The sequence below is a fragment of the Bacillus rossius genome, chromosome 11 (genome assembly GCF_032445375.1).
Source record: "Bacillus rossius redtenbacheri isolate Brsri chromosome 11, Brsri_v3, whole genome shotgun sequence".
Taxonomy (NCBI): domain Eukaryota; kingdom Metazoa; phylum Arthropoda; class Insecta; order Phasmatodea; family Bacillidae; genus Bacillus; species Bacillus rossius.
Window position 1 is genome coordinate 14,189,398 of NC_086338.1, and position 24,130 is coordinate 14,213,527.

Sequence of the window (24,130 nt, forward strand, 5' to 3'; positions counted from 1 at the left end):
CCTTTCTCGAGCAATATTGCTGTGGCGATAATGTCCCACGATTGCCCGGCCTTTTGCTAGAAGGTCTGCAACATTGTGTTCACTTTTAGCATCTTGAACTGCCAACTGTAGTGTGTGGTCAAAACACCGTGTGTGAATCCATGATGTTTTGTTTATGGCAGCTGTGAAATTCTTAGCATTATCTGTAACTACGTACAATGGAATTGAATTGGTGGGAAAATTCCATTCCTCTATAGCTGCTGTCAACTTCTCTTGGATTGCCAGAGCAGTGTGCGAACCTGAAAAGTGGTAATTTCCAAGGACATGATATTTCAACTCAAAGTCTTTTGTCAAATAGTGACTTGTGAGAGAAATAAAACTGTCCTGCCTTGCGGATGACCACATGTCAGTAGTAAATGAAACAGACTGAAGTCCATCATCAACATCTGTCTTTATTTCTTCTGCAAGTTTGGCTTTTTCTTCACGGTAAATTTTTGGTACAATAGACCTGGAAAATGTAGTGCGAGATGGTACTTCATAACCTGGTTCTAGTTCATTGAGCAGTCCTTTAAATCCGCGATCCTCTACAATGCTGTATGGCTGAAAATCACATGCCATCATTACACCAATTTTCCTGTCAATTATGGTTTTTCTAGCTTCGCTAACTTTTTGTTTCTTTGTGACACAGTCTTGAATTGATAACTGTCTATAAGAATTTTCTTTTTGTTTTGTAGCTTTTTCCTTTGTTAAATCCAAATAATTCTTTTCGGCGGCTGGATGAAGTTTCAAGTGTCGTAAGAGACCACTTGTTGAACCAGTAGGCGTCTGAATACGTTTTTTGCACACTTTGCACTCACCCTCACCCTTTCGTTTTTCATAAAATTTCCAAATGTGCGACAATTTACGGTCTTGAACATTTCCAGAACTATCAGCCATTCTAATAATTACATGTATTAGCGCTGAAAATAATAATAAAAAAACTGGCACGATCTTTTATTTCCCGGTAATTTAAACTAAACTTAACCCCAAAAAGAAAATAAACAAAGTATTGAGCTCTTTCCATAGATTACGGGACACACAAACAGTGAGTGTTCACTTCTTGCCGTATCCGTGCCGTTGTTGCTAGCGATCCAAGCGACGTTCTTTCAAAATATGATATATTTTTAAAGTGCGACATGTATTGGTGTTCGTTTGTATTGTGAAACGTCACTGTTTCGAAAAAAATTTACGTGAACGTGGAAAATAAACAATAGAACATACACTGTTTTATGTCGGCATGTGGTGACTAATTCAAGTTTTTATTTTAAGTACCTAGTAGCTCTTTTTTTACGTGTAAGTAAAAACTTCGTTTTATTTAAATGCATAAGTAGACAATCAGAGCTAAGCAATACAAATTCTCGAAATTCTCGGAAATTCTAAAATGTTCTCGAGACGAAATAGAGAATATTTTGATCTCGATAATTTCTCGATATTAACGAGACTCGCACGTCTCTAATATTTTGAGCTGAAAAACTTGGAACAGTCAAGCACTTTATCACAACAAAATGTTAACATTGATCTTATTTTAAGAGTCAATATAGGTACTACCATAAACAAGAGAAAATACAGATAAACAAAAATTATGATTTCTTATGTACAAATTCAACACTTGAATTAAAAATAATTAATGTGTGCATTATAAAACCTTTTTACTAGGGGTGTGCGGGATCCCGACGCTTCGGGAAAAAAGTCGGGAAAATAGGCTTCCCGAAATGCCGGGCGGGAATTTTATTACTCCCGATTTTTTCGGGAAATTGTTTAAAAATTTACAAATGTTTACTAATCATGTGAACATGTTTTCTATCAATTCAAACTGTTTTTACAACAATATTTTTTATGGATTCGTACATTTTTGAAGGGTTTCCGTACTATTTAAACGCAAAACATCTTTTAAACTTATACGGATCGTTGTGACAGCTGTGGTGTGCAGTGAATTATGATAATCGTTTACACATATCTAATTGGAATATAAAAAACGTGCATGGAGTACCTTAAATATTGTATGCGCTCATAAATATATTTCTTCAAGGGTACAAATTTGCAAGATACGTGAATAGTCAGTTATATAACGTTATTGCCGTCACCATCGAATACTTAACCTTAAACCACCGTGTGTCCTTAGACACAAACAAAACATGTGCATCTTTTCGCCAAAGATATAAGAAATACTAGACTTGCGTTACATAACGAAGCGTAACCGTTCTCATTACTTGATAACAGTGGCAAATAGAGAACTGTATTGGCACTTTGAAAAATATGAAATCACGTAGTTTTACACCACTGCTCACGAGTATCTAAATATCTATGATTTTGCTTTGGGAGAAAAAAATAGTTGTTTACTGTTTAGTTTGGCGGGCTTTGTCGGCTGACGTTACGTTATTGTTTGTGCAAAGTATATGTTCCTATTTCCGATGCCGTTGTATATTAAAACAAACTAGCAGCCTACAAATAATGGAGTTCGCAACCGATCAGCCTGTTACTTGTAAACCTAAAGGTGTTTGGAAGTATTTAGAACGTCTGACAGACAGTAAATCCCTGGCAAAGTGTGTCTCGTGTGGAAAATTTTTAAGATGCGAGCATGGTAGCACATCTGGATTACTAAGACATCTCAATAAACATCCCTCTATAAAAAAAGAATTTGAGGATGCTAAAAAATACGAAGTTGCAGCCGAAAAAAGGGCAAGTGAAGCAGACAAAAGAAATAGCAGCAAAAAACAACTAACTTTGCAAGAAACTTTTAAATGGCCATCTTCTCATATTAGAATTAAAAAATTTGCTTTTTTTTTTTTTAAATTTTTCCCGATCCCGTCCCGTTTCCCGCTGGAATAATTTATTTTTCCCGAAAATTTCCCGTAGTACAAAAACCTATTCCCGCACACCTCTACTTTTTACATATTGCACCATCATTTCAACAAAGTCAATTATAAATTATTGTTTGTTTACAACTATGTTTTTAGAAGTTTGCAAAGCAGCTCCTATAGACATCTGTTTTGCAGTACCGGTAGTCGACGTTGATGCCGCACATAATTTTTTTTATGAGTTGTGTCTCGACGCATCCAGTCCACACGAACGTTGCAAAACTTACACATTATTATCTTATCCTTAACATCAAATATATAAAATCCTTCCTGCTTCATCTCTCGTTCTCGATCGAAAACCGCAACTATTTTCGGCATCTTAACACAAAAATAAGCACTCAGTAAAACCTCTTTATAACAAAATTGAAGGGATTAAATTTTGGCATGTTTGTTATAAAGGAGTTCTTTATAAAGGGGTCATTTTTTTTATCCAAAATCTCGAAAAAGTTTGTTTTTTGACAAATTTAATAAGGTATCGATAATAGGAATTTTGAAATACAGTAAACGATCCAAGACAAACACAATAGCCTACATACTGTACACATCAATCATAAAAAATAATAACATGGCACAATTGCAAGAGAATAACTTACAATTAGGCCATAGCAAATAATATCAACATTTCACAATAAAAACAGAAAATTAATTGATTTGATTAATAAGGACAATCGGCACTGACCCATTAATATGTAATTCTGTACAGGTTACTGTACAATGCAGAAAATATACATCTACTTTTCTGAAAAGTAGTCCCGAATTGAAGTTTGCTTACAGCTGCTGATTTTCATTTCTTGTACAACTGCACACTCTACCTGGCGTAGTGATTTCAAGCTTGACTGATTGTTCGAACAATCTGACGTCAAAAGGAATCTTTCGAGTACGTCAAGAGCAGAATACACATCTTTTCTTGATGGTCTGGTCACTTCAGCTTCAATCTCTTCACCTTCTTCATCTTGTTCATTATCCTTGCATGTTGGTTGAGTTTCATCTGTGGAAGATGAGCTTGTGATGACTGCACTGTCAACCTCAACAAAATCTTCAAATGTAGCACCTGCTGCATTGTTGGTAACATGCTTCCACTCATCCTCATCAACATGTTCAAGTGTTTCATCATCTATTTCGTTAGGGCTAACTTGAAAGCCTGCTCTCTGGAAGCATTTGGCAATGGAAGTTGCTTCAATGCTGCTCCATGCCATACATATGCGTTGCATTGCCTGTAGTATGTTCCACTTCATGTTTTCTGTATCTTGACATTCCATTTTTCTGATGAGGTACTGCACAAGTTGGCGACAGAAAATCCTCTTTACCTGCGATATCACACCTTGATCCATTGGCTGGAGCTTGCTAGTGGTGTTTGGTGGGAAGTAAACCACTTTTACATTTCTCAGTTGTATTCCTTCCACTCTGTGTGCAGAGCAGTTGTCAAGTAACATTAATATTTTCCTGTTCTTACAACCCATTCGTGCATCTACGCTTCCAAGCCACTCACAAAATATAGATGAGGTCATCCATGATTTCTTGTTGAATTTGTAAGGACATGGCAGGTTCTTCACATTTTTAAAGCAGCGGGGTCTTGCAAATTTACCAATGACAAGTGGTGCCAACTTTTCTGTTCCATCTGAATTTGAACACAAAAGAACTGTAAACCTGTCCTTGCTTTTCTTTCCCCCGTGACATGTTTCCCCTTTCAGTGCCAAGGTTTTATCTGGAAGGAGGTTAAAGAACACACCAGCCTCATCTGCATTAAAGATGTTGTTTGGTGCATAACCGGCTGTAATTCCATTGAGTTTTGAAGTCCATGCTTCTTCTACTGCAGGGTCAACAGAGCCTTCTTCGCCAGAAACCTTTAAAGTTGTCAGGCTCCATCGACTTTTAAATCGGTGCAACCATCCATTAGATGCCTGAAAGCCTTCTATCCCCATTCTCAGTGCTTCATACCGTGCCTTCTCCTGCAGAATCGGCCCTGAAATAGGTATGTTTGCTGATCGTGACTCCATCAAAAAATCGAACATTTTCATATCTAACGCTTCATCTTGGCATGGTCAATATTTCTTTTTATCTGTCCCAAGAAGAACTGCACTGTCTATTTTACTTCTGTTCGAAAGTATAGTCGAGAGAGATGATGATGGTATTCCATACTTCTTAGCGACGTCAGATTTTTTTTCACCACTATCTACAGCATGCAGAATTTCCATTTTTGTGGCTAGCGAAATTGCATTGCGTTTTCTTTTACCCTCCATCGATCAAAACAAATTAATATTTCACTTCGTTAATTTCGTTGCAGTGTATCGCGCACACAAACATCACACGAATGTAACTAGCGGGCGGTAAAAAAAACTCATAACAGTCAGAGATGTCATACTTAAATGCAGTAATCGTCACCTGGCAAAACAGAGATGAGACTGCAACTGTGGCTATAATCGATAGTTACTGTCGAGGTTTTTCTAAAATGTATTGTCGCAGCTATGGAATAGGTTTTCATAGATGTTTACTTTTTTCAATAGATGTGGTATGTAGCCTGTACTATGGTTATCTATGAAGCTAAGCCAATATTTACGTTGTGAAGTCGAATGTATACATATTACGCGAAAGCATAATACAAGGAAATATGTAGCTTGCAAACACTATATCGTGTTTAAAGTTATTTTAGTTATCGTCCTATGGTAAAAGTAATTCGTAATAACGGAGTTACGTCATGTGGCGAAGAAAAAATGCTCGTTAATTAGAGGTTAATATACGTAAAAAATAATACAGTTTTGGCGGGACCATATTGCGTGTTCGTAATAAAGAGTTTGTCGTTATAACGGTGTTCGTTAGGTCGGGGTTATACTGTACTAACTAGATGCTTGGAAATTAATACCGAGTAACCGAGACGTCATAAAAAAAAAACACTACTGCAAGCTGCACCGTAAAAACATTTATGCCGTAGTGGCACGTACACGAACAAATATTGTGTTCGGCCAGAATGAAACTACCGTATTTACCTGAATGCAAGACGACTATTTTTTCTCCCGGCAACGGTAAAAAATTTCACATTCGTCTTGCATTTGAAAATCTTTATTTTTGATAGTGTTGGGCCGATTCCTAAAATATACCGATTCCGATTCCATTTTCGATTCTTAAATTTAAGGGTCGATACTTCGAATCCGATTCCGATTCCTTAATTTTTATCTGACAATCTTCAACAGAGTAATATACTCAGGAAAAAAAAGGTTGTTTATGATTTTAAAATTGTAATTGCGTTGTGTTTCATTTTCTAGGCAGAAATTAGCATTATATACAGCTTATATAATGTTAAAAAGTATATTCATTACCATCAAGTTACGCTACCTTGAATTTCTAGCACAATTTGGCCTTTCAAACCTTGCATATAGTTAGATGTAGTGGTGCACCGATTTGGCTTTACCGATTACCGATTCTATTACCGATTATGAGAGCAATAATCGGCAGATACCGATTCAGTTACCGATTATAATGAAATAATTTTTTTAAGTGTAATCACACAAAATTTTTTATTCCCAAGTGAATTTAATTACAAGAGTAGGTAAAATTGAGAATACAGTTATAATAATAGTATAAAAATATATAAAATACACTATTAAGTCATTGCAAAGAGTAAATTAAATTAACTTCTATTTATATTTGTTATTGTAAACAACTTGAACTACAGTCTAATAATTGTAATTTACAATGGGTAAGTTTTTGTTGCGGAAAACTAGCATTATTATCGACTATCACATAAGGTTGCATCGAGAAATTACCGTTTAACAATGTAAACATGTTGCTATATTTTGTTCACTTGAGTTTATATAAAAATGTTTCCGCACTTCACTTTTTTTCTCCCTAGTCGCCATCTCACTATAATTATATAAAAATGACTCAAAACCAATTCTAGCACATGTGATTTTATTAATGTTGACTGAATGTTTAAAATTATAAATACTTTTTCACTTTTCACGTCACATACAAATAACACAACAACGGATAATGTTACCAAAGACGCCCATAACGAGTTTGTAAAACGCAGTGATAAACTCTGAAAGGTATCGGGACCACGATTTTGAACCGCTACTATGACTCGAAAAGATCGATTCTCATAGAATACACTGCAACTGCTTGTGGTATTTTGATTGCGTGCCATCTATTTTACGTCTCTGGCTATAGGTAATGTACAAGGCCACTAAACAAAAGACAGAACAAAATACGAAACGTAAATAAACGTGTAGAAAAAATGCATTTTTTATCGTTTGAGGCAATGAGATTAATTAAACTTAACGAAATATCTGTAATCTTGATATGACTGAGTTAGATGAATTTTGTAATATATACAAATATTACCGTATTTCGTCCTAAAATGTGTAACAAAATATTACACGGTAAAAACCTACTTAATTACGCCGGGACGTAGATAATCGGCAAAGTAATCGTTAAGATAATCGCCAATTACGATTAATCGGTAAGTACCCATAATCGCCGATTACGATTCATCGGTATCCGCATCGGTGCACCACTAGTTAGATGAAACACGTGTGCAAACACTGCCAATAATCAAAGATGTCTTATGACGTAAATTGTAAATAATGTTATAACTTAACCAACTTTAGATACCTTACATTGATTAATTGTAAAAAAAGAGGTTTGTACGGTTAGGTTAAGAATTTTATTTTCAAGCACAACTAAATAATGATCCAAATAAAATGACAATATAACCTCGTTTATACATATTTCAAGGGACCAGGGCGAAAAAAAAAAGAGGGAAATGTAAAAATTAAATTTTATTATCTCATTAAGATGGAAATGACAAGAAACAAATATGTACTACACTAAAATAAAATGTCATAGATGCTTACGTTATAATATATTACTAGGGATGGGATTTTCGAATCTTGGATTCGTCGAATATACCGAATCCTATGGATTCGAGGATTCGTAGGATCCGAGGTAGGATTCGAAGTGGGATTCGAAGTGGGTTTTTAAGAGTTTTAGGTAGTAATTGAAAATTGTAGTGCTGGCCGAAGTTCGAAAATTTCGAACCGAACCGAACCCTTACGTTCGGTTCGGTTCGAAACCTCTTAAAATATTTTCGAAAAACCGAACGTTCGTTTAAAAAAAAAAAAATACGTTTTTATAATTTTCTAACCCCCATTTGAGACCATTCACAAAACAACACAACAAAATTCCATTACTTGTAATATTCTGACTTTTATCGCATAATCGTCGCCTCAACAGTTTCAAGCGCAGACAAAATAAAAAATTTATTAATTGTCGCATAACTCGTAAAGCATTTTTTCACATAGGCGCGCTTTGTTTTTTGTTTACTTTAGAGAATTTTGTATGCATTTCTCGTACTACGTAATATAAATTATCGTACAAATGCCAAAGGTATTGTATATTATACCTTTAACTATAGTGCGTGTACGAGAAGTGTTGTAAAATCACCAAAGATTACGTACCCCATACGTTAAACTAAAGCGCATGTACGAGAACACTCGTATTTCGGCAAAACTAACGTGATCAAGTTAACACAAGACAAATGAGGTAGAAAATGATTACGTAAATTAGGTACGTATTTTAAATTACTGGGATGTATTTATTTTCTTTGGCCTTTTTGGTTATAACAGTCAGGTACTGAAAATATTAATTTAATCTTGTTTATTAAAAGTACTGGTCCAGTAAATTTTACAGTACGGTACTAAGTTGACTAGCGTAGTCGCGGCAGCCATAATTATTTCTCGTGTTTTCTTTTTTCCCGACGCAAATTTCTATAACCACACTTATTACGTTACGTTTACAATATAATTGTTCTTGAGGTGATTTGCGATGAGCAGGCTTACGTCGTTTAAGTTTTCCAAATGGAGAAAAGATAATGACGACCCAGATGACCCAGAACCACCCCAAAAAATGTCTAAGTTTCTTCTGACGAGCAGCATTCTTCCAAGAAAACAACAACTGCAGTCAGCGGGTTTTGTAATGTAGGTAGATAGGTAACTTAATTCACATTCGACTTTTTTTTATGTCCTATTAAAAAGTTTTACTTATTGAAAATGTTAGATTATGTCTACCACAAAAATATGTTATGTGGCCTTATGCTGAATGTTCGTCATCTTTATAATATAATATTTTTTTAAATGAAGGTTGGTGTACACTGAAAAAGGAAGATAGTCTTTTGGAAATTTAGATGGAACTTCTTCATGAATTAAAAGTATATGATTTTCTCTAAACTGTTTTCTTTCCTTCATTATTTATTGTATAAACTTTACTTATAAAATGTTTTGCAATGTTTTAATAAAGCTAAGCTATATAATGTTTTAATTTTACATATGGCTGGAGAACCTTTCTTTCTCACCATTCAGTTAAAGACCAAAATGCTGGTGGTCGGTTCATTTTAATTCAAAACAGTTATTTCTGTATGAGGTTCGGTTCGGCACGGTTCGAAATTTTTTTGCTATGGTTCGGTTCGAAACCAGAGAACTGAGGTTCATCCAGCTCTAGAAAATTGTATACCTAAACTATATTGTAAAGGTAACGGAAATAGCACAAACATAGATAAACTACGCTGTATTTTGTCAATTAGCATTACTACTCGATCATTTCCAACCTTCAATGATATAACATTGCAGAAAAAAACATAACTTTTTTTAAATAGTGTCTGTTATACAAACATATTTTATTGAAAACATAGGAAGGATTAATTTAACAGAGAATTAGACAGATGAAAACTTACATGTGTGGTTTTTGAGGTTATTTGTCTCTATTTTATATCAGGCGTATACACTATGCACTTATTTTATAATTTTTATAAATACACATGTGCTTTTTTTTAATACATAGGCCTATGTATTTTTTAAAAATAAATGTGTGATTTTTTTAATAACATTTGAAGTTTAGTGTGGGACTGGGATTCGAGATTCGATGACAAACACTGAGGATTCGAACAAGGATTCGGATTCGACCAAAATGTGGATTCGTCCCATCCCTATATATTACCCAGAACTTAATTATCTCACTTGGTGAAAAGAATAAATCCATCCAGTCTTGCAGTTCTTCACAACCGTAAAGAGAAAATAAATTTTCGGTTCTTAAGTAAGAAACTTGAGTAAGAAAGTTCTGTGCATGTTTTAGCATCTCAAAATTTCAAAATTTTTGGTGAGATTTTCTTACACAAAATATTAAACTCTTCAAATAATCGCGTGTTAACATTTAATTAATTTCAGAAATTTATCGTAAACAATTCTGTTAAACTAACACAACTACTTTCAAAAGATTGTTTATGTTTGGTAATAAAAATTTACAAACGTTTCAGCAGCAATGTTTGGAAATTCAGATTAGCTAACTGCCTTTCCAAAATATATCTAACGTACAACGAGCATCGCTGAACACGCACAAGAATGCCGATTTACAGCAATTTGGTTATGTTGCTTTTAAACTTATTTTAATATGGCCGCCACTGTAATCCACTGTGAATTTGGGTAAAATCTCATTCAAAAATTATTTCATTTTAATTATTTAAAGTTTAAAGTGCAGAGATGTGAAACATCTTAATTTTCACGTTCACGTCACCAAAGATTTGGTTCATGGCCGTATGGTTTACCATGGCAGGTAGCAAAAAAAAAAATTAGGTTGTTTACAATGGCAAATGTAGCTGCCATGATCAAATAGTTAACGTTTACATTATTTTACTTGCCGTTTACATTTACATAATTTTCTTTTAACATTTATGGTTTTGTCTAATTATTTCTGGAGGTTTACTATTAAATGCAGTGCTGCTGCAACGTAATTTCCGAAAGTAGATACTGCATTTGTACTGTAGGGAAAATGCCGGTGCAAGTAAATAAATACGTTAATCACCGTAATTCGTAAATCAGTTCCGTAAAAAAAGAATGTATTATGTAGGTTAAAAATTATATTTGCATGCATTTTAATATTTTCTTACGTTGCGTAGGAGATGTATTTTGCAAACTTAAAAACAATGCAGGAATCGGTCATGGTCGATTCCAAAACCATTGTATTCTGAATCCCACGATTATACTGGAATCGGTGGAACCGACCGATTCCGGAATCGGAATCGACCCATCACTAATTTTTGATGGTAGTTGGTCCCACATTTTTAGGCTAATACAATGTGAAATTACTTTTATTGGTACAGGCAATAAATAACTATTAACATTATAATCCTTTAATGAAAAATACAGTACAATTTAAAGCTAATTTGTACGCAAAAAGATCTACATCTACGGTACTAGTTGCCATGCTTTGTTTATTTGCGCTCACGCCATAGATAAAGTATGCACGAAAGAAGACGTGAAACCTAGACTTGGGAGTTGGTAAACCAGGTCATTTCTTATGCTGAATTTTGTAGTACATGATATCTCCACTATGTTGCGAGCGCTGTAACAATTTTAGTAACCCAAAGTGTTGTATACTTTTAACAATGTTATTCTATGTAAACGAAATTGTTTATTTTCGTTAATTAACAAATGCGGTAAATTGCGGGAACCTAAAATGGATAGTGTTGAAAGGCGAGGAACATCAAGTTCTTTTATAAAGAAAGGCTCTCGAACATATCACGATGCAAATTTTAAGCTCATTGTGGTAAAATATGCAGAAGAAAACAACAGTGCTGCATCAAGACGTTTTGGCATATCCGAAGCAAACGTGCGACGGTGGTGGTAAAATGTTTATTTATAGCTTGTTATATACTATTTTCTGGTTTATAAAGGTTAAAAAGTTGACCTCGTCTTGCATTCGAGTCGTCTTGCAATCGGGTAAATACGGTATTATGTAAGCGTGAATATTGTGTTCGCTTCTGTGCGCTAGAATTTTTGAGAACTGATACCAACTACACGAAAATTGTGTTTGTAACGCTGCTACATAGCGGCAACGTAAATATACACGTTTGCCGCCATGTTGGAACTACAATCGATTTCGTTACGCGATATCAATACAATCGATAGTAAGATTATTTACAGTATCCGATTAATGTAAACATTCTTGGTAACGGAAATTACGTGGATTTCGCGCAAAGTTTCGTCTTTTGTGAAAAAATAGCAGATTTCGTGAAAACGGTGAAATAATGCCCAATTTTGCTGTATTTCGTGTATTTCGCGGTTCACCATTTTCTGGGGTCGCTAGTTATTCATAAAAACAAAACCCGTTCATGCAAAATACGTTTATTTAAAAAAAAAAAAAGGTGGAGTATACAAGAGCACGCCAAACAATCTATATTAATAATTTTTTAAACAAAAACCTTTCAACTTTAAATAGAAAAACCAAATTTCTAACGCGAACGCAAGCCACTTGAATCTGACGTGAACTAACGATATGTAGTACACACTTGCCACGAAAGAATGCGTGCTATCAAATGTAGTTAACTCGGCACCTGACAGAGAGCGCGCATTGCATCCAATCGGCGAGATATCGATATTCAACTACGTGCGCACGCTCTATACGGGAAGCAACATAACCAAACATGAATGATGCACTGGCTACATTTTTATAAGCGGTACGCTGCGGCAACGCAGACAATCAGATAAAGGAAATAACGTTTAAAAACATCTTTATAAGAAAATTTACACGTGAAACAACTTCGTATTTCTGTTAAATAAATAAGTGGTAATGGCCGAAATTAAATTTTAGATTATACCTTTACCGCGGCGACGCAGATGATCAGATAAAGGAAATAACGTTTAAAAATGTCTTTATAAGAAAATTTACAGGTCAAACAACTTCGTATTTTTCCGTTAATTTATTAAGTAGTGGTAATGACCGAATAAATATTAGATTTCTACTTTAAAATACATCGTTTTATACGGTAAAGATACCTACACAAAGCGCTCGGCATCTACTAGCGGGACCAAAAACATCATACGACGTTTACCCAAGAAGTTTTTTTATCCCAATTTTGTCAGCCTAAAATATGGTTGCGATGCTTACACGCGTGCGGCCATTATGCGATAAAACACGGTATTGGATTGTTACGATTCAACCACTACAGGTGTCATTAGGTAGCTGTCTCTTCCCACTCGCACAGGCTGTTTGTTTCTGGCTCATGGTGTCCGGTAAGTCCTAGCAAGTGAACAATTACTATAGAGAACAACACTTAGTAGGAGTCCACATGTTTTCGTTTGGAATAAATCTTTGGTAAAATACTGCTATTTGCTTCCAATTTGTACTGAGCCATGATAAAATTAACTGACCTTAAATGCACAAAAATTAGAGTTAGTAGTTGTGCAATGCAAAATAAAATTAGAAGCTAGGTGAAGCCTTCCACTGGTATATTAACATGATGTGAATTCAGCCACTTCGGCTTGGGGAACTCTTATCAATGTGAAGTTTACTGACTTAACAATTATGTGTCTTTTGTCATTAACCTTTTAAGTCTCTTATTGTCTGGTTTTGTTCATTTATTTTTAAATAACAAATAACTTATAATTTGCATAACTAGGAATGGAATGATACCATAGCTAATAGATTAGGATTTTTGTTCCAAATGCAAGTTTGTCCATATGCAAATGATTTAGAGGTTGTTTTCTAATCAAGGAATAATTGTCTGTACAAAAGTAAGGACTGTCTAAGCATCATGTGAAATGCAATAATACTATATCTGAGCTGGATCTCAGTTTATGCCGAAAAACCGGGAGTGTGTCGTTCCTAAAACGTCGGGTAGGAAATTAATTTTTCCCGATTCCCGATTTTGTTTTGGTACTATACATATCCATGTCTCAGACTTGTTAAAAAACTATTTACAGACAAAACACTGCACTCTTACCTGATTAAATACATGCATGCAATTGAAAATACACCACTTTTAACAATTAAAACTCAAACCATTAATAGTGACCTAAAAAATATTTACGGGCACAATTGTAAGTAAGCTCTTTATTCAACATTTCAAACATAAACCAAATAATCAGAATTACACTAGAACCCCAATTTTACGACCCCTGGATTTAATGAAGTAGCGCGATTTTATGAATACGTTCTCAGGAACCATCGATAGGACGTCATATGGCTTACCTCTCCCTCCCCTGGTTTACATACTTCAAGACTGAATCTCATCCCTCCCAGAGACGAGAGTCCATCTTTCTTCCCCCCTCTTAACATTTCTACATTCCCTCCTCTCTTACAACCTTCCCCTGAGAAAATGTCAACATCCTTCTCCCATCCCTCCCCCCTACTTACAGTCCAGTCCCGGTAAAATTAATATTTTTGAGGCCCAGGCGACAGTCATTTACCGTTAATAAATACTGTTTAAGTTATTTATGGCATCAGACAGCCACACTGTGTTCATTAATTATACAGCAGTATTTCTGCTGGAAAATCACATACTTCAAAATAACTTAGATAAAAAAATTTAGCAAGGCTGTAAAAATATTTTTTTTACTGCAAATGAACTACAGTGTTTTATCGCATAATCGTCGCACCTATACTTTAGGGCATAAAAATTTGGATAAAAAAAACTTCTTGCGTAAACGTTGCATGATGTTTCTGGTCCCATTATTATATTCCGACCGCTTTGTGAAGGTTTTTTTTTTCCGTATAAAAGATGTATTTTAAAATAGAAATCTAATATTTATTCGGACATTACTACTTACTTATTAAATTAACAGAAATACAAAGTTTTCTGATGTAAATTTTCTTTTAAAAACGTTTTTAAACGTTATAACCTTTATCTGTTTGTCTGGGTCGCCACGGTGTACTGCTTATAAAAATGTAGCCAGCACTAGTTGGCATCATTCATGTTTGGTTATGTTGCTTCCCGTATAGAGCGCGCACACGTAGTTGAATATCGATACCTTGCCAATTACATGCAACGCGCGCTCTCTGTTGAGTGCCGAGTTAACTACATTTGATGGCCCGCACTCTTTCGTAGTGTGTACCATGACGATAGTTATGCGTTAGTTCAGGCTCGCATTCGGGTCACACATTATGTTTTTCTATTTAAAGTTAAAGAAAGGTTTTAGTTGCATGGCTTCTTAATTTAAATTGTTTGGCGTGGTTTTGTGTACTCTACTCAACGAGCATTACTCCTACGGAAAGAGTGGTAACTTCCATGTTAAATGCGTGTCACAATAAGCAGACTGCTATGGAGCGACCGCAGCGATACCATGTGTGTCGTGGTAAAACCTGAACTAACGAGCGTGCGGCGCATGCTCATTAGGAGCCCTTTTTTTTTTTAGCTGCCACGTGCTTGCTTTTCCCGCCATACAGAAAATTAACGATTTGTTTGTAAACAAAGATGCAGAGAAGCAACACATTCTTCACAAAGGATGTTACTTTATATTATTTTCTAAACTAAATTGGTCAGTTACTTTGATATTGCCTTATAAAACACTTGTAATGAATTTTCTCGGCAATCATTATGTACTAAATCGAAACAGGCGTAACTCGGACCTATTGCATCTCTGCATGTTTATTTCTAAAAGTTACACTCGTTAAATACTTAACCTTCTTTAAGCTTTAAATTGCAAAGAAAGGCTAATATTCTTGTTAAGGTGCCTGATATTATCTGGTTTGTACCATATGAAACCCCGACATCTGTCATGTTAACCATAATAAATATATTGCCAGAATGGAATCACTTTCGTGAGCATTTTGTTTGGTTTAAGTTACCATGCGCATGTATAAAACGTACCTATATTTTAAAAACATACAGGCTTCTAACCCAGGTGTGAATACATTTAATTACACTTTTTAACACATAGGTCAGGAATGTTCTGTTATGAAATGAATCTAGTTATCATGTTCGTTACTAAAGTTTTTTTTCTCCTGTAGGCCTGACTAAATCCTACTTTGTTACCATTAAAACCAATTTTACCACAACTGGTTTTACAGTTTCAACCCCCCCCCCCCCCCCCCCCCTTCAGTGGTTTTATACACAGTTAAACATTAATAACATATTACCTCAAAATGCTGAATTACATGGTACACAAATAGGCCAGAATTGCATTTTGTAATAGATTCTCACTTATAGAATGGGCCTTAAATGTTGGCCAGCGCATATAGCTGGCTTCGCAAGGAGGTGGGAGGGAGAGTTTCACCACAAACTATGTGGCATTCCTACAGACCATGACATCTTTCTGCACACTGCAAGCCCAACCAAACCCCTGCTTGGCAGGTCCTCACAAGGCAGCAGTAGCTAGGTAGGTAAACTATCTTTCAGGCGGAGCAGCAGTATAGCCATACAGACTATACATTAACATATTGAGAAGCGAGAACATGTTTATACTTTACTAACTACTCAGTGAAATTGCGCTGTTGCACTGCATTGCCAGTCGCCACTTCTCAAAATATTTTTTTTGCAGAATAAGAAGCATCTTGAAGGTTGGGATATAATGTAGGCTAACATTGACCCATAATCAACACTGTTAATATTTGTTGAACTATACAGGTTTTTAATCAGAATATATAAAACTAAAGCAGAATAATTAAATATAGCAGTTTTTGCCTAAGTCATGAGCATACATTTATCCAGACGGATCAATAATGCTGTGTACTCTGTTTTGCAAAAATCTGGCTTCTGGGAGCCCTAGTAGATCAAGCTGTCAAAACAACTGTCCAAAAGTTGGCAAAAACAGTTAACCATGATCACTCTGATGTTTGATATGAAACCTATTTCAATGAATGAATTAATGAATGTCTTATTTATGTGCCATACTTTCTGAAAAAAGGAAAGAGGAAATTGAATTTGCTGTAAGTAAAACAATGTACCTTCAGACATGTTATACCAATATATTTAAATTTCATTCAAGATAACAAATTAAAAGGTTCACTGTTCACAAGACACAAAACCTAAACCCATGTTTACTGGTGCCAATAAAATTTGTAAATATAGTTGTCTTGTTTTCCTATATTTACAAAATTAATGTTAAAATTATATTTCAACAATAAAAAACAACACTGTTACAACAAATTAATGCTGTATAATAGTGTAAATATGTACCAAGGTAATTTTTCCAGTTGTTAGGGTTTCACCCACTCACTTTTGTGGTGCTGTAGTGCCATAACTGTCACAGGGTATACTGAAAGCTCCAAAGTCAGGGTATGACCTACTTGGGCCAGATTATTTTGAAATGCAGAATATATTTCATGCAAAGGTAACCTGAATAGGCTATTTATATGTATTACTAGTTTACCTGAGTCAAACAACATAATTTACTCTACTAATTAGTTTATTACATCCGCCAGATCATTTCAGAGTACAATTTTCTACAAATATATTGGACAAGTGAATTTTATACATTAAATATCATGATGAGCAAAAAATCAACCAATATATGAAGAAATGTTTACACTCTTCAGCAGCGAGAAGAAGAAAAGTTATTATTTTATTTATTTATTTTTTAAAATGTCCAAGTCGACTACAAAAATATACAATTATATTGTACATGTAGTATAGGACTCGTCAAGAATATTAAACATTATGAATACACATTTAAGTACAATCATATACACATAAACGTAAATAGTTAAATAGTAAAAAACAAATAATGTACATTTTATAATAATAATAATAATACATTTTTAGCATAGTTTTGCTTCCATAATATAATTAATAGAATAAAATCTGAACTCCAACAGCAAATCTTTCAGTATTTTTTTTTTTTTTAATACACAAAGTTGGTTTTCTGATTAAAAATGTGGTGGAAGTTTATTATAAAAACATATAGCAGAGTATCTCGGACTATTTGCAAAACATTTTGTACGATGTTGTAATATATGAAAATTATTTTTTGATCTAGTCGAATAATTATGTAAATTGAAATTCTGTAGTTCATTCAATTGTGAATGAGCAAATATATGTAATTCATAAATGTATAACAATGGTAATGTTAAGACACCTAAGCTTTTGAAAAGTTGTCTGCATGAGGTACGATTATTTACATGCATTATTATACGTACAAATATTTTCTGTATTTGAACAATTTTAGATGAGTCCGTGGAATTAGCCAAAAATATTATTCCATATCGTGAGGTTCAACATTACCAAAGTAAATAATTTTTAAAGCATTTAGATTAGTCCATTTTGAAAATGTTCTCATAGCAAATAATATTGAGCTCATTTTTTTAGTTAAATGAGCAATATGTGATTTCCAATTAGGGTTCTTCTCAATATATTTACCTAGTATTTTGGTTGAATTTGATTGAGATATATTATAACCATTAATCGATACAGTTGGGTCTTGCAAATTGTATAAGTTATTAAGTTTAAAATGCAGCCACGTTTTTGTGTTATTAAGAATTAATTCATTAGCCTTAAACCAATCTATGATGTCCCTAGTTAAAATTTTAATATTTGCAATTAAACTTAAAGGGTTATCTCCATGTATAGATATATTAGTGTCGTCAGCATATAATACAACATTTTTAGGCAAATCGTTAATGTATATAAGAAAAAGCAAAGGTCCTAGTACAGAACCCTGAGGAACACCAACAGATATGTTTTGCCTATCTGAATGAACATTATATTTTATGTTGGTTAAGGGATCTATATGTTGTACTACGACTACTAGTGAACGCTGAGACAAGTAAGATGTTAACCAATTAAGCACTGTCTCTCTTACACCATATGTGCTTAACTTTTTAATTAATATTTTATGGTTAACACTATCACAAGCCTTACTTAGGTCACAAAATAGCCCAACAGGATGATTCCTTCTGTGTAGGTCCATAGTTATAATGCTGATAAATTCATAAAGTGCAGTTATCGTCGATTTACAACGCCTGAATCCATGTTGACTGCCCACTAAAATTATATTTTTCTCAAAAAATGACATTAATCTATTAAACATTAATAATTCTAATATTTTTGAGAATGAGGACAGAAGAGATATTGGACTGTAATTCTGACAGGCGTCACAAAGACCTTTTTTATGCAAGGGAATAACTTTTGAATACTTCCATAAGGTAGGAAAATAACCTTGCATAAAAGATTCATTATAAAGATATAACAATGGGTCAGCTATATAATCAATACCAGTCTTTAATAATAAAATCAGGTACAGCATCTAAACCTGATGAACGTTTACCTTTTGATTTATGAACTACTGACAATAACTCAATTTTAGTTACAGGAAATATGTAAATAGAAGACGATGTATAGGTTGTGCCAGAAATGGAGGCTGTATTGTACATATTATTATTAATAATCTGATGAACACGGAGTTGGCTATGCACTATTTTATAAAAATATTCACTAAACTCATTAGAAACAAATCTTTGCTCTTCTGGTTTTGAACGACAGTATCTTACTGCACATTTTCGCTCATAGGCATATCGTCCAGACATTTTTATCTTTTCACGTTTTCTTGCTAACCAAATATTTTAAAATGATTTCTAATTTACTAGATGCAAGTTGTTGTTTACCACTAAACACAACATGGCGCCAGCAAGTCAACCCTTGCGAGTCAAATAAATATCCTACTTATTTTAGCGGAGTATTTTCAAAGCAAATTATTTTTATTATAATACTGAATAATTTCAAAAATTGATGTAGAAACTTCGTTACAAGTACAAGTAGCTATGCTATACTTGTTGAAGTCTTTAGTGTGATTGTGTGATATTGCATTTAGCGCGGCCACCTGTATCATGGCGAATGACGAACTAACAAAAAAAAGGGTCCATCATAAAAAAAAAGCCTGTGCAACGATTTCCTATTCCAGTTTCCTCCCCATGACTCTACTCTACTCTTTAAGTAAATGTACTTTCCACAAATGGGTTTTGTTTTTATAAATAACTTTACCTAACAAAAAAAATTTCTCATAAAAGTCGCAACCCTACTTTTCAAACTTGATTTTAGTATAAAATTTTGCGACAATTATGCGATAAAACACGGTACTTGTACCACAAAGCTTTTATTTTATGCTTAGTGTTGTTCGTTTGATTTCACCAATGGGCAGTTTCGATTAAAACCTATTATATTTGCATGAATAAATTTGATGTCTGCATGCAACAATTTAATGTGCTACAATATTACTTATTACTTATATACACATATTTGGAAATAACTGCGTGACACTTCTCAGGAGAGATTTAGTGTTTACGTAAATTCACAGTAAGCTGAATATTAAAAAAAAATACATTTAATTGACCAAACACTAATAATGTTGACCAAACAATAATAATGTAAATAAGAAGTATAGAAATGTATTGGCATATAAATGAAATACCTAATAAAAATTTGTTGCTATAACCGAGGTCTTATTCAGAAAGATCTGGTTGTAAACCACCTGCAATTTGCAATTGTTGACACAGACAGGTGAACCGGTACTGAATTAGCAAATAATTTGGTTTGCTGAAAATGGAATGTTAAGTTACTTCTCTCTCCTCAATTCTCTCCATTATTCTTCTCAATATGCACTTCCTCGTTTAGGCACCGTGTCCCTCTTTTTCCATATTAACATGTTTTTAGTTTTGCTTTTTAACCTTTTTCTATAGCATGGCTATTTTTGGTATTTTATATATTTATTTTTGAGCATGTATAGTTAGTTACGTTAAATTTTGGAAGAAAAGTAACTTGAGTTGTATCCAAATGCAACATATCCTGATTGCCTGTGCCTCTTACATTGTCAGTTCGCTTATTGTCTGTATCACTTGGTACAGTTTGTATGTTTATTTTTTTTTAGTTAAATTAAAAATTTTATTCCTGTTCATTAGTAAGAGATATTGATTTTCCAAGTACATTCATGACACTGCATTCGCTAATAAATTTCACTGTATAATTAAATTTCAGCTTAACATTCTGTAATACCTATTCTCTTTGGAATAACAATATAAATATAATTAGCTCATTTTTGCTATAATTTAAATAAAATAAGATTTCACTATTCAGAGTTTTAAAAATCTTAAATAATATAGGTATCTGGAATAAGGTGAAATCACTTATTATTTTAATGATAGCTATAACCAAAATAAATAAAGGTGTAATTTATGGCATAATTTTAATTAAAATTAAACAGGCATGTGTTAAACATTTTTTTAATTGGTTACCTCTTAATATGAAAAAGATGTGTGATTTTACTAAGGTGAAATAAATCCTCAAACACACTTTGTGATTTACAAAATCAAAAACTTGATCTGTGCTAAAAAAAAGTTTATACATGAACACTTCAGAAAATATAATTCCTAAACATTTTTTTTTTGTGAATTAAATTGTTTAAACACCTGACAATTTATTGTGTCAATTTATTTTTCATATACTTTTAGTGGTAAAATTAAAATCATGATATTGAAATTTTATAAATATACTTTTTGAAATAAATAAATTAAGGAATACATGTCTCATTCTTTTTGAAAAACCATCTCCTAAGGAGGGTTTCCTGATTTACAGATCAAAATTCCAGTTTGTGATTGAAAATCCTAATGGCAAGGAAGGTTGCATTGTTTATGCATTCTTTGTCTGTTAAAAATGTTGCAGGGATGTTCAAGACGAAAATTTCCCATTTTTCAAGTAAATGTTGCACAGTCTTGAAACTTGGCATTGATATCCCTCACATTACATAGCCATCAACTGAGAGCGAGGTTTTCCCAAAATTAGCTCCCAAGGGTAGTTTAGCTCTGGCAACGCTGGGTACTTTATCGAATAAATTTTATATTTTGTTTTAAGATTTAGAGCCAAAATCAAATTTGGTACATATTTTTTTTTCCTATATTAATGATAGTCATAAAGTTATCCCGGTACTATCAGCAACAGCACGATGCCATTCACTCGTCTCCTCACAATCACTTTTCTGTGGTCCTCTCCTCTCCACTCTAAATGCAACAGTTTGTGCAGAGCATGTTTCAGTAAACAATTTGATTTTTTTTGTAGTTGATGTGTAGCCACTTATTGCCTGGAAGCAGGTTGCACAGGCAGTGAGCGCTCCTGTCCGTCCTACCGGTAGCTCATATCTGCAACATGTTTGAGCCAACGCAGCCGAATATTGTGTGTTGTGTTTTTCCGAAATTCAGTTTTGTCTGCTTTTAGTGAATAGATCACAGTGTTAGATTTAAATACCTACCTATTATGGTACTGAACATTCTCTTATGTTTCTAAATTCAACTTGGCTTTCAGACTGAGAAATACTAGTTTACGAGTCTATGTAATATTCTCATCACGTGTGTACATACTAAATGCTTTAGTTGTCGTAGTTGCTAGCTACTGACCCTTTGCAGGCCCGCACTTGGTGCTCTGTTGCGCACAGTGACTAGACCTCGGCTCGTTGCCTGTGTGGTCGAGTTGCGCTTGATGTCCGTGCGTTAGGCATCGGTCTTGGTAAAGTTCACTCTTTTGTTTGCAGTGCACAAACGTGAAATATTTACATATTTCCTTAAAACCACTCGGTTGTCCGGGCTCGGAACTCTTAGTGTTGGAAGCAGACGTATGCAGGTATGATCACCCCCACTTCCTGTGGCACCTCTTACTGCTAGCTGTAGTGTGGATACCAACCATAAGTTCTTTTTTCTGTTACTCTCTTATGTATTTATTGAAGAATTACATTTGCCTGTGATTGCAAATGAGAAATTGAGTATCTTAAATTTTCAACGAAACAGTATCTCGGGCTGAAATCTAGCATGGGGCAATCCTCCAGATCTTGAGCCGAGTCGAGACAGTAGCTTCAGCTGTCTCAACTTAAAACTTGAGTTCTTTGTACTGGACTACAGTTTTCTTAAAAACTCAATGCATTATTGAAATTTTCATTGAGCATAAACACATGTTCCACTGTTTTTGCAAGCAGTTTACAATGAAACTTCATGTTTATGATTTCCTGGAACACAGTTTTAAAAGTACAATTATTTTACATAGGTAATTACACTGCCCTGAACACGCATGCTGTATCACATTCTTATCACTTAAGAGTTCAGGAAAGCCCATATTGCAATGAAAGGCCTGCGGTACTAATAGATTTGTGACATAGCAAACATCTTCTGAAGGAAAAATAATTTTAATGTCTAAATGTTTTATTATTTCTACGGCAGTGTCAATATAATCTATGTTAGTCACAACTGTATCAAAAGTAAAGTGATACAGCTTGCACCTTCAGATCTGTGATTATCTGGTTATAATACAGGTAGGCTTTGTTTATTTATTAGAGATTCTATTTTATATTTAAAACTTTTTTAATACCCAGTTTTATAAAACTATGTGACATGACTTGAAAATCCCTAATTGTCATTTTTTGATTGAGGAAAATATTTGACAGCCAGTAAATACCTCATATAGAGCTAACTTATGTTTATTTACACATTAAATTTAAGTAATTTATAGTTAAAGCAAAGTTTTTTTAACATGTTAATTGATTGGTGTTAATGTCTACTATGTCTATTAAATAGTGAAAACATTATACAAACATTAAAATATCATTAGTTCAGTGAATATAAAACATTTAATACAAAATCCCTAGCAAAGTTATACAAAAAATTTATAAAATTGTATTTTTTACCACTAGCATATTTTTTTGATAATTTCATGAAACTAACCTGACTGACTGTTCAAGTGATATTACAGTATATTAAAAGTAGCTAATCTAATCTACAAGCGGCTTCAAACTATTTTGATTGCACTTAACCTAAAGTAACCAATAGTTAGTTTCAGGTAATACAAAACTTTGAATATTGCAGTAATTAGAAGAACTGAAAATTATACTTTTTATTTATTTTTTTATATTTTTGTTTGATTCAAAAAATTCTATAACTTTTTAAGTTTGGCTCTTTTTAACACCTCCTTTTATGTCTATACTGGCCTAGAAGGTATTATTACTGAACTTGACTCGGTTCAGTTCAAATCAAAAATTTGCACATTTGCTCATGAGCTGTTATGTGCTTAGTGTATCTTGGCATTGTTTGACATCTATGAATATTGTTACTTATGAATATGTGTTTTCTTCTGAAACATACAGCTAGGTCACACATGTTGTTTTTGACTTTCAAGTATGAGTCATTGAAAAATTCTTATTACTGTAACTTTTAAAAACTAACTCTACAGATTTGAATGTTATTTATTTCATTTTGCTTGAAATATTTAATAGTGCATATGTTAGTGAAACCATAAAACCATTTACAGTGAAACCTCATTAATAAAAACTGTGTTAATATATAACTCTCATTAATACAAAGTATTATCACAATACCTAGAAAATATATGGGAGTTGTACTGCTAATTAATATGTTTAATACAGAAGTATAGTTATTATGTATTACAACTTATTTTTTTCCAAGGGTAAACAATTACATGTAGTAAAAGGGTGGTTAATATAAATATCTCAGAATAATGTAAA

The 24,130-nt window shown here is 33.6% G+C and overlaps 1 protein-coding gene across 3 annotated transcripts in view; it reads left to right on the forward strand.

Moving 5' to 3' along the window:
• LOC134536665 (cyclin-dependent kinase 12) overlaps positions 1-24,130 on the forward strand; it is a 127,135-nt gene that overhangs the window by 78,526 nt on the left and 24,479 nt on the right. Inside the window, exon 10 of one of the 3 annotated variants that reach the window (XR_010075835.1) lies at positions 22,154-22,242. The exons of the other annotated variants lie outside the window; for them this stretch is intronic. The gene's annotated coding sequence lies outside the window, so the exon portion shown is untranslated. The remainder of the gene's footprint in view (positions 1-22,153; positions 22,243-24,130) is intronic. 3 annotated transcript variants of the gene reach the window in all.